This window comes from Maniola jurtina, chromosome 9, assembly GCF_905333055.1.
Source record: "Maniola jurtina chromosome 9, ilManJurt1.1, whole genome shotgun sequence".
NCBI lineage: Eukaryota > Metazoa > Arthropoda > Insecta > Lepidoptera > Nymphalidae > Maniola > Maniola jurtina.
In genome coordinates, this window is record NC_060037.1 from 5,954,392 (window position 1) to 5,964,461 (window position 10,070).

A 10,070-nucleotide genomic window follows, 5' to 3' on the forward strand; every position below is an offset into this window, starting at 1 on the left:
TTAGGCAAAAGTATTCGGCTGGATTTTAGCGCCAAAAACTTGTACAGACGTGATTGTTTCGCGCTCCTTTGTTTTAAAAGAAAAAAAGAAGTAAACTACTTCCTAAAAATGCAGAAAAGTTAGTCTTTCTGCACCATAACCTTCCCTTTCTAAAGATTATGAAAATAATTCAAATGCATAGAAAAATTCTTAACTTGTTTAATACAGAAAATGATTAAATTATGTATCCGTTTTATGTACCTATGACTGCTTAATAAATGATTATAAAAGAAATGAGAACCTTACCCTTCTAAATTTTGATTACCACAATAATTCAAATACATAGAATCCTCAATTTTTTCAATTCAGAAGATGATTATGTACCTGTGTTATGCACCAATGACTACTTAAATGATTATAACAGAAATGAAAATATGAATATATACGTAATCAATCGATTTAAATTTTTCATTTTACCAATTATTTCTCTATGACAAAATATATTATTTAAGTATTCGGTATTCGGCCGAATAATATGTAGATATTCGGTATTCGGCCGAATATAATAAAAGCAGCCGAATAAGCCGAATACCGAAAGTCTACTAATTACTACAGCAGCGTCGCCGTGTGTAAAGACTCTCTTGTATTCCGATGCTCTATTGTTAGCAACAATGCATGCACAAGACGTCTGTGACAAATAAAAATTAAATTAAAAATTTAAAAAACCCCCGACACATAAACCTCTAAAAAGTAAAAAAATAATAGGTAAATATGTATGGGCCCTTTAAGAATAGTATAAATAGTAAAGTTTTTATCCAAGCGCTCGTTGCGCCAGGGGACCGCTACCTATGATAAACTATGAAAGTCATCTATTGTAGAAAGAATAGTCTTTAGCGGTCCCCCGACGCAACGAACGCTTGGATAAAAACTTTACTATTTATACTATTCTTAAAGGGCCCATACATATTTACCTATTATTTTTTTACTTTTTAGAGGTTTATGTGTCGGGGGTTTTTTAAATTTTTAATTTAATTTTTATTTCACGCTTTTTAAACTTTATTCATAAATTACCGTTTATTTGTGCCATTCTAAAACCCAATTTCTATAATAATATAAATCCAATAAGGCAGCTAATATCTCTTCAAAAGTAACATCAACGTTATGTTAATTATACGTTCCATGAAATATTTTTGACCGAACATCACTAAATCAAGAATTATCTGAATGACTCACATAGTTTAACACGACCAAAACGAAATATCTGTTTCTAACATGTCGTTGCTTTAAAAATGTACCCATTTTACGTAGTCGTATAATAGTTCGCTTTTCAAGATATACCTACGATTAAATTGAAATCGACTTTCACCCGATGAAATAAGGAATAAAGTGGCTTGTATTTCATTTTGTTTGTTATTGCATGTCAAATTTTTATTTGACATAACTTTCAAAAACCGGTCAAGTGCGAGTCTGCCTCACACATGAAGAGTTCCGTACAAGTTTTTTTTTATGTAATGACAATTCAGTTGTCGGATTTTTCTCTTTACTTGGGCCACAGGAGTAGAGTGCTTGGGCTACAAGATATTGCTACCTGCCTTTCATGATTCTACGTAAACGGGAAGTACCCAATTTATAAGTTTTGATTCTCTTGAAAGATGACACACAGACAGACAACGAAGTGGTGAAGGAAAACACCGTCAGGAAACCTGCATGCTTGAGAGTTGGCCATAATGCTCCCTCAAAGGTGCGTGAGGTGTGCCAATACGTGCCTGGCCAGTGTGGTAGCTTCTCATTCTGAGAGGAGACTTGTGCTCAGTAGTGAGCCGGCGATGGGTTGATCCTGATGACGATGAATTTTAAACGTATTTTGTCAAAGTAAATAAGCTGATGACGTATGGAGCAGAAACGTGGACACTGACAGTTGGCCTCGTCCACAAACTAAAAGTCGCTCAGCGCGCTATGGAGCGAGCTATGTTGGGTATTACTCTCAGGGATAAAATCCGGAACGAGGAAATTCGCAGGAGAACAAAAGCGACTGACATAGCTCAAAGGATTAGCAAGCTGAAGTGGCAATGGGCAGGCCATGTCTGTCGCAGAACCGACGGCCGTTGGGGCAGACGTGTTCTGGAGTGGAGACCGCGTACCGGTAAGCGCAGTGTGGGACGACCTCCAGCCCGCTGGATCGATGACCTGAAGAAGGTGGTGGGGAGCGGGTGGATGAGGAAGGCGGAGGACCGTGTTTGGTGGCGCGCTCTTGGAAAGGCCTATGTCCAGCAGTGGACGCTTACAGGCTGATGGATGGATGGATGGATGAAATAAGCTGAGTTCAAACAGATAAAATAAAAAGAAGGTGCGCCTAATGCATCATCCAAACCTGCGCGACAAAGCGACTACGATGCGGGAACCTCAGCCGCGCGGAGGGTCATCGCCTCCTACGATATTTAATGGTGCCATGCACACCTACGCGACTACAACAGTCGAGGCTAGGTACATCTTTTTTTTTCTACAGATACCTACTGAACCCTAAAAATAGTTTGACTATGGTTTGGGTTTGGGTTGATTGTTCGTGGCCTTTGGTTGACTGTTGGATATTATAATTGAATTGATGTTTTCTCGTTTAACTGTGATTCTTGTGATTATAATATTTTATAAATTAGAAACTCCGCGCCTACGATCCAAAGTATCGGAGTTTTCCAAAACATTATTTTCAAATAAATAATTATGTATCTAGGCAACGTCCATCTTGACAACTAGACATTTGCCAATTGACATAATATTATGAACCTCTGTTACAATAGTGAAAGATCCCAGGGCCACCAGCCGTCACGTATTTTCTGACGAACGAAATGTGGACGATTGAGTAGTGGTACTATGTACTAAGAACGCATGCCTACAGACCTGCTAGCTTGCTTAGACGGCCAATTTTCAGGTATCAGGTAATCAAGGTACATAAAAACATTACTTACCTCACGTAAATTCTCCAATTTTTTTAATTTTTAGCAGTTTTTTTTTAATATTAATAATTAATTGACATAAGTAAACTATAAGAGAGTGAGAGAGAAGTCAATATATCCTAATACATGTCTTACTCAGTCTCATGCGCGTAGATAATGATGCCCTCGCGCTCAAACCCACAGAGCCATTAAATTGAATTTAGGGGATGATTGGCCCTCTGGATCGGTCTGTCTTCTTGTAAAAGGTTTTAAAATAGTTGTCTGGTGGACATATATAAAAATGGAGCATCAGAATTTACGTGCAGTTAAGTAATTACTTATTTTGGGAGCTTTAAAGCGTCTGCAAAGCAATACGGCCGATGCGGGAAGTGTCTGGGAGTATTGGCGACATATTTTTAAGGATATTCCCTAAAATGTACGTAAAAATCAGTTTGGAGAATTTACGTGAGGTAAGTAATGTTTTTATGTACCTTGATTATCAGATACCTGAAAATTGGCCGTCTAAGCAAGCTAGCACGTAGGCTAGGCATGCTTTCTTAGTACTTACTAACACTACTCAATCGTACATATTTCCTGTGTCAGAAAATACGTAACCTCTGGTGGTCCTGGGATAAAAGTAATAAGAAAACCAGAAAAGAGCTGATAACTTCCAAACGGCTGAACCAATTTTTTTGGATTATAGCTAAGAACACTCTCGATCAAGCCACCTTTCAAACAAAAAAAACTAAATTAAAATCGGTTCATTCGTTTAGGCCCTACGAGGCCACAGACAGATACACAGATACACAGATACACAGATACACAGATACACACGTCAAACTTATAACACCCCTCTTTTTGGGTCGGGGGTTAAAAAGCAAAAAAAGTCGACCGTCATAATATGCGTGTCATTAACCTTTAGGAAATCTAGGTATGTTTACAACTTTGCAAGCATGATGTCTAATCGACTAAGCTGCTTAACAGGGCTCTCTCCGTTACTCGCTTCATACAATCGTAGTTCCAATTTCATTTGAATATTAAGCAACCAAAGTCCATGAAATTTTGTAATTTTAAAATTATTAAAATTACAGGGGCTCAAAGATTTGTATTTAAATTTTTAAGACCGCGTAACTTTGAAACCGAATATTTTAACAGAAATCTGGAAAACCACAGACATAGATATTAGTTTCTAGAATATGTCTGCAAAATTTCATGGACTTTGGTTGCTTAATATTCAAATGAAATTGGAACTACGTTTGTATGAAGCGAGTGACGGAGAGACCCCTCTTAAGTAACACTAATTCTTAAATTGAGTGTACTGTGTACCTTACTATGATCTTAAGCTACTTGTATAATCTCTACCCTAGCAAAGATATTCAACTATTAAATTATGTTTAATCTCTTTGCTACTCAGTATAAGCACATAAGTACATACCTACTGAGTCTGAAAGCGCCAATCTTAAACTGTGCTGAAATACTATTATTTTCGCGTAGGCAAAGGTATACTAACTTCTCTCAAAGATTTTAGTTGAGCCAGCTAGTTACATACCTAGAATAATTTTGATATAATATAGGGCTTTAATGACATAGGTACGTATATCCACAGAATAAGCTAAGCTGATACCTAGACCATGCGTAGGTAATTAAGATATCGGTACGATATCTACTCATGTGGTAGGTACAGTACTCTCGTAAAAATAATTATTGAAGCCGCTGAGGCTGTTGTAATATATTTAACTTACTGAAAAATCCAACTTGTCTGCTACAATTTATAATTTAGGTACATAAGTAATATTCCTTCGTTTCAGAATGTTTAGAAAATCAACAAAAAATCAAGTCACGAATAGCGTTTTATCCAATGATACAATTTTATTGTACTAAGAAAACACTATCACAATATATTTCGATACCAAATTAGTTTGTCTTATATCCTAGACTACCATTTATTTACTATGGAAATTCAAAATATGTATAACTAAACAATTATTATCATAGGATACACCTTACTATATAGTTATATATAAATGGTTTGGCATAAGACTAAATTCTGTGAGTACATTTAAAGTAAACAAAAAACAGCATTTAAATACTGGTCGATTTACTTTATAGATAAAAGAAAGAATTGGACTTCGTCTGTGTTGATGTTAGCTGGCGGGCGTGCTCTGCCTTTTTGGAGTGTTTTTTTTGTTAAAACTGTCTGGAAGGCGCTCTAAGGGGCTGCCGTGCGTATGTCGGCGAGCGTCGGCACAGACGGGTACATACTTGTATAGTTTAACTAACTTGTTACAAATAACTACAAACTTGACATTGGCTAATTGGCCTTGTAAAGGCCAGACGAGAGAGAAAAAAAAAAGAATTTATCCCATTCCGGGATTTTAGTATTTTGTTCATATCGTGCGCGCTCAAATAGAAAACAGGCTGGATCCGTGTCTCGGGAGGGAATCCAAGTGATCCGCTCACGTGCGCTTTAAATTGTTTAGACACGCTTTTCTATTTTGTTGCTTGCTTTATCTCCTCATTTGATATCGTTTAGACTTTTTTAGCTCCAAATAAAAAATAGTATTTAATTCGTTTACCTATTTCAATGTTTTAGGTTTGAAAATAATTAATTTAAGTGTATAGGTATAAAATTATTATTTTGTAGGTAGACATTAGGTTTTTACTAAAGCGCAGTGATAGCCTAGTGGTTAGTGCTTCGATTTCCAAGTCGACAAGTTAGAAATGCGGGCCCGGGATTGAACCCCGGACTCCCTTAATAAGAGGCCGACGACGTCTTAACCACTAGAGTCTAGACATTCATGGCTTTGTTTCAAAAAGAGTGCTACTTCTGAACTTAAAGCTAACTAACGAACTAGGTCCAACGTACCTACTTATTAAAAACAACAGTTTTTCAAAATTTCCACCTTTTTTTGTACCAGAAAGTTGTAACAATAAAGAGAAAAGGAAGAAAAAAGTAGACAAGGCAGCACTTATCTCTATGAGAGATCTCTACCAGTGACCCTTGGCAGTGCGAGAGGTCGTAAAGGGAGTAGGATAGGTACAACAAAGATAGAAAGTATGCATGAAAAAGGCTTAATAGATAGGCCTTTTTTGGTGATAACTTAAAAAGTTATTTTTGGGGTGAGCCGCATTTTAGCAAAATGACAGGCGACGCGACGGCAGCATAAATCACAGGTTGTAACGTTTCACACAGTCTTCTATACAATTAAGATGCTTACCGTTTAGGCACGCTGATTCTCCGTTGCCGAAATACGTGGTCCATTCTGTTGTCTTTTCACTTTTGCCGACTGTCCCACGGAGAAAATTATAACGAACTTTCACTTGTGTTGATTTCGAGCGAACTCCAAAGCATGCACAGTATCACTTAAACACGTATAAAAGTATGTATGTCTGTATTGTTTTGCACGATGTAACTGTCCACTCACAATCGTCCGCATTAATTATTCAACGATCAACGAAGTATTTCGAATTACTTTACGCGGTCCAGTAAGTTTATGCCTTCTGTGGAAAAGGTGGCTAGTTTAGTTCATAGCGGAATATAAAATAGAAAATAGTCACAGTAAAGGCTTGCGCAGACAACGGACTATTGGCCGCGGAATTACTAAAAATGATCATTTTGAGAACTGTATCGAATTTTTCGCCGTTCTTACTAGTATTAGTCCATCACAAATACTCGTAAGTACGGCGAAAAACTCCCCCGTCTGCGTAAACCCTATATATATTCCTAACTTAGGTTATGTAACTGTTCCTAATCCTTAAATCAAGTTTAAATAACTACGGTCTACTTCTTTTATTATATCTACCCAAGTCTATTTCTATTTGGACAAAGAACCTGAAAGAAACGTTAACCTTTGTCGTTTCCAATAGTTTTGCATAGTATTGTAACTAAGGTCCCTTACACCCAGTCCCTCCTGCCATATAGCAACCGGTAGTTAGGAAGTTATCTAGACAAACGACTTCTAAACTAGTCTGCATCCAAGTAAAGCGCATTTCTTACGTTGGAAGACCGTCTTTCACTTAAAAAGTCCGACTTATTATCCTTTTACTATAGGGTTTCCCTTAATTAAATTCGATCATAATAATTACGAACGTTTTAAGATTTGCGAGATGGAAAATTTATTGGAAAGCGGTAAGGGAAAACAAGTTCAGCATCAGTAGGCGCTAAAGCTAGAAAGATTAAATTAATCCAAGCCACGCTAAAGTTTGAATTGTGATTTGTAAGTATTTAATTTAAAGACGCACCATTTAGGTACTAAATAGCTGAGTACTTATGCATCTTAGTCGTAATTAATTGCTACAAAAAACTAATAGGTGTTAAATAGATTAAATGAAAAATGCCTTAGTAGTGTATCTGTGGATCATATATAAACAGCTTTCATATACCGTTTGAGCTAGTGAGAGTTCTGAAAATTAACGATAAAATATACTGCAGTTATAATATAATTAATTAAGACGGTTTTAGCATAGTAGGTAGTAATACCGACCTAGTAGATTTCATATGCACTTTTACTTGAATACAGGTTATTCAAGTGAACGTATAATAAAGCGAGAAAGTAAAATATATTATTATGTAACATTTTTTTTTAAATTTATCTTGAAAGAGGCAAACGAATAAAAAATAAATCAAACTGTTATTTTCAACTACCTAACTAGGTACTTATCTAAAACTACAATTTTATTTAGATCCATGATTTAGAAATTTAGAATAATAATAACTTTTGACCTATAAACAAATGATTATTTATATGATTATTTATTATAGACCGTGCTATCAAGGTATGAGTCCAATTTAATTAATAGGTTCCAAAGGCCGGCCCAGGGCGGTGCTAATTGCGAACGGGCATCTTTAGGTTGGCGGCGAACGTAGACCGTACTCAAAAAACGGGTCAAGTGCGAGTCGGGACTCTTTTAGGGTTCCGTACATAATTATTATGAATATCATATTTTGAGTATATGAAATAATTATTTCTTTTCCGAGCTAAAACATCGCAATAAACCGTGAAAAAAAAACGGGAAAATTGTTCACAACTTACAAACTATTTTATAAATCGTTGTTTTTAGTATTTGTTGTTTAAAAACAGTATATGGTACATAATATACCGAAATTTCATATTTCTAACTAGTTTAATTTTTGAGATAGCCCCCGTCACAAAAATGGTCAAAAACTGATAACTTTGATTGCCCCCCATTTCCTCATTTTTAAGATTAAAAAAAAAATTGTACTCTACTCAATGAGTTCTAAACAATGATACCCCACATGCTAGGATAAGAAAAAAGTTTCCGTCTCCTTTTTCATGAATGGGAGCCCCTCTAAAAAATAATTTAACTGAATTTCTAAGTCAACATTTGGGTTCGGGTCACTGTTTTACAAACCTGAAATTTTGGTATTTGGTATGCCAAAATTTCAGGTGTGTAACTCATTTCGTCTACGAGCTAAAGACCTGTGACATGATCCGGACAGACAGACTGACGGACGACGGACAGATAGATACAGAGACAGTGACATTAATAGGGCTCCGTTTTTACCCTTTGGGTACGGAACCCTAAAAATGCACCCCCCTTAGGCAATATTAATTATTATATGTATATAAAAAATCGCACTCGTTTTAGTCGCACTTTTTGTTTAAGTAGTTTAAATTCTAATTCGTTTTTTTTTCTTCTATTGTTATATTATAAATATAAAGTACTCACTTCGCTCGCATCAAAAAAATAATATCGTCGGCAAAGCCGACTAGGGCCGGCCCTGTAGTTAATTCTATTAATATTTGAAACTTTCTCACCAATTTTCAGCCGACCAGACGTGGCCAGAAACATGAAAAGCATCACATAAAATATTACAGACTCCTTTTTATCTCATTGTATTGGGGTCAATTTAAATTGCTTTTTTTGTCAAAAACGTACAACTGCGACACTGCATTAAAAATTAGGTATTTTTAGTAAGTATCACAAAGAATTGATGCCTTTAGCATTTCATCATATTAAATAATCAACTATAATTATAGTAAGTACATATAACTTAAAATTTAAAAACCCCCGACACAAAAACCTCTATAAGAAAACTAGAAAAGAGCTGATAACTTTCAAACGGCTGAACCGATTTTCTTGGATTATAGCTAAGAACACTCTCGATCAAGCCACCTTTCAAACAAAAAAACTAAATTAAAATCGGTTCATTAGTTTAGGAGCTACGATGCCACAGATAGATACACAGATAGGTACACAGATACACACGTCAAACTTATAACACGCCTCTTTTTGGGTCGGGGGTTAAAAATGAGCTCTACCTATTCATCATCATTCATTTTAATTTATAAGAGACTTCCTTTATCTTGGGATTTATGATGCTATATTTTAAGGTGCGAAATAAAAGTAAGCTTGGCCTTGTTAAATTGTTAATTTATAATTTTATTTACCGAGTTACATAATTTATTCAAATTCTTTTATTAAATACTATTTACCAATTTTTTTCTTACAACTTTTGTAAAAAATCTACTATTTACGTATTATTATTTCACTCTCACATTAATTAGTAATAATGAATAATTGTATAATCCAATATTTCTCACCAGCAGAAAAAAAAATCTGAAAACTTTTATATTTTTTACTACGACTTTAGACCGCATGCGTGCGATCGTTTACACGTAAATACACGTATAGCAGGCTTGAGGACAGGAAAGCGTGCAAACGCCGGAACGCTTAGCTGAGCACTGGCGAGACCGACTCTGCTCTCTAGTGAGTTTGTCCATTGGAGAGCGGCTTCGTAAGTTGCTACAGTGGTTGCTACATTGGAGAGAGTATCTTTGAAGTGTACAGGAAATTTAAAAATATTACTTTTCCATTTCTTCAATCATCTGATAACGAATTCCATGTACCTACCTAGTACCTATCAATCGAAAGCAGGAACACAGGAAACACAAAAATGTAAAGTTGTCTAAGAAATTCAAATGAGGGTTCATCATGGTCAACCCATTGCCGAATGCCGCTCCACTACTGAGTACGGGTCTCCTGGGCAATAAGAAGGTTTAGGTCATAGTCTGCCACGCTGGCCTAATGCGCATAGGCAGACTTCACACACCTTTAAGAATATGGAGAAATCTCAGGCATGCAGGTTTCTAAATGATATTTAATTGCTTAAAACGCATATAACTGAAAAGTTAGTGG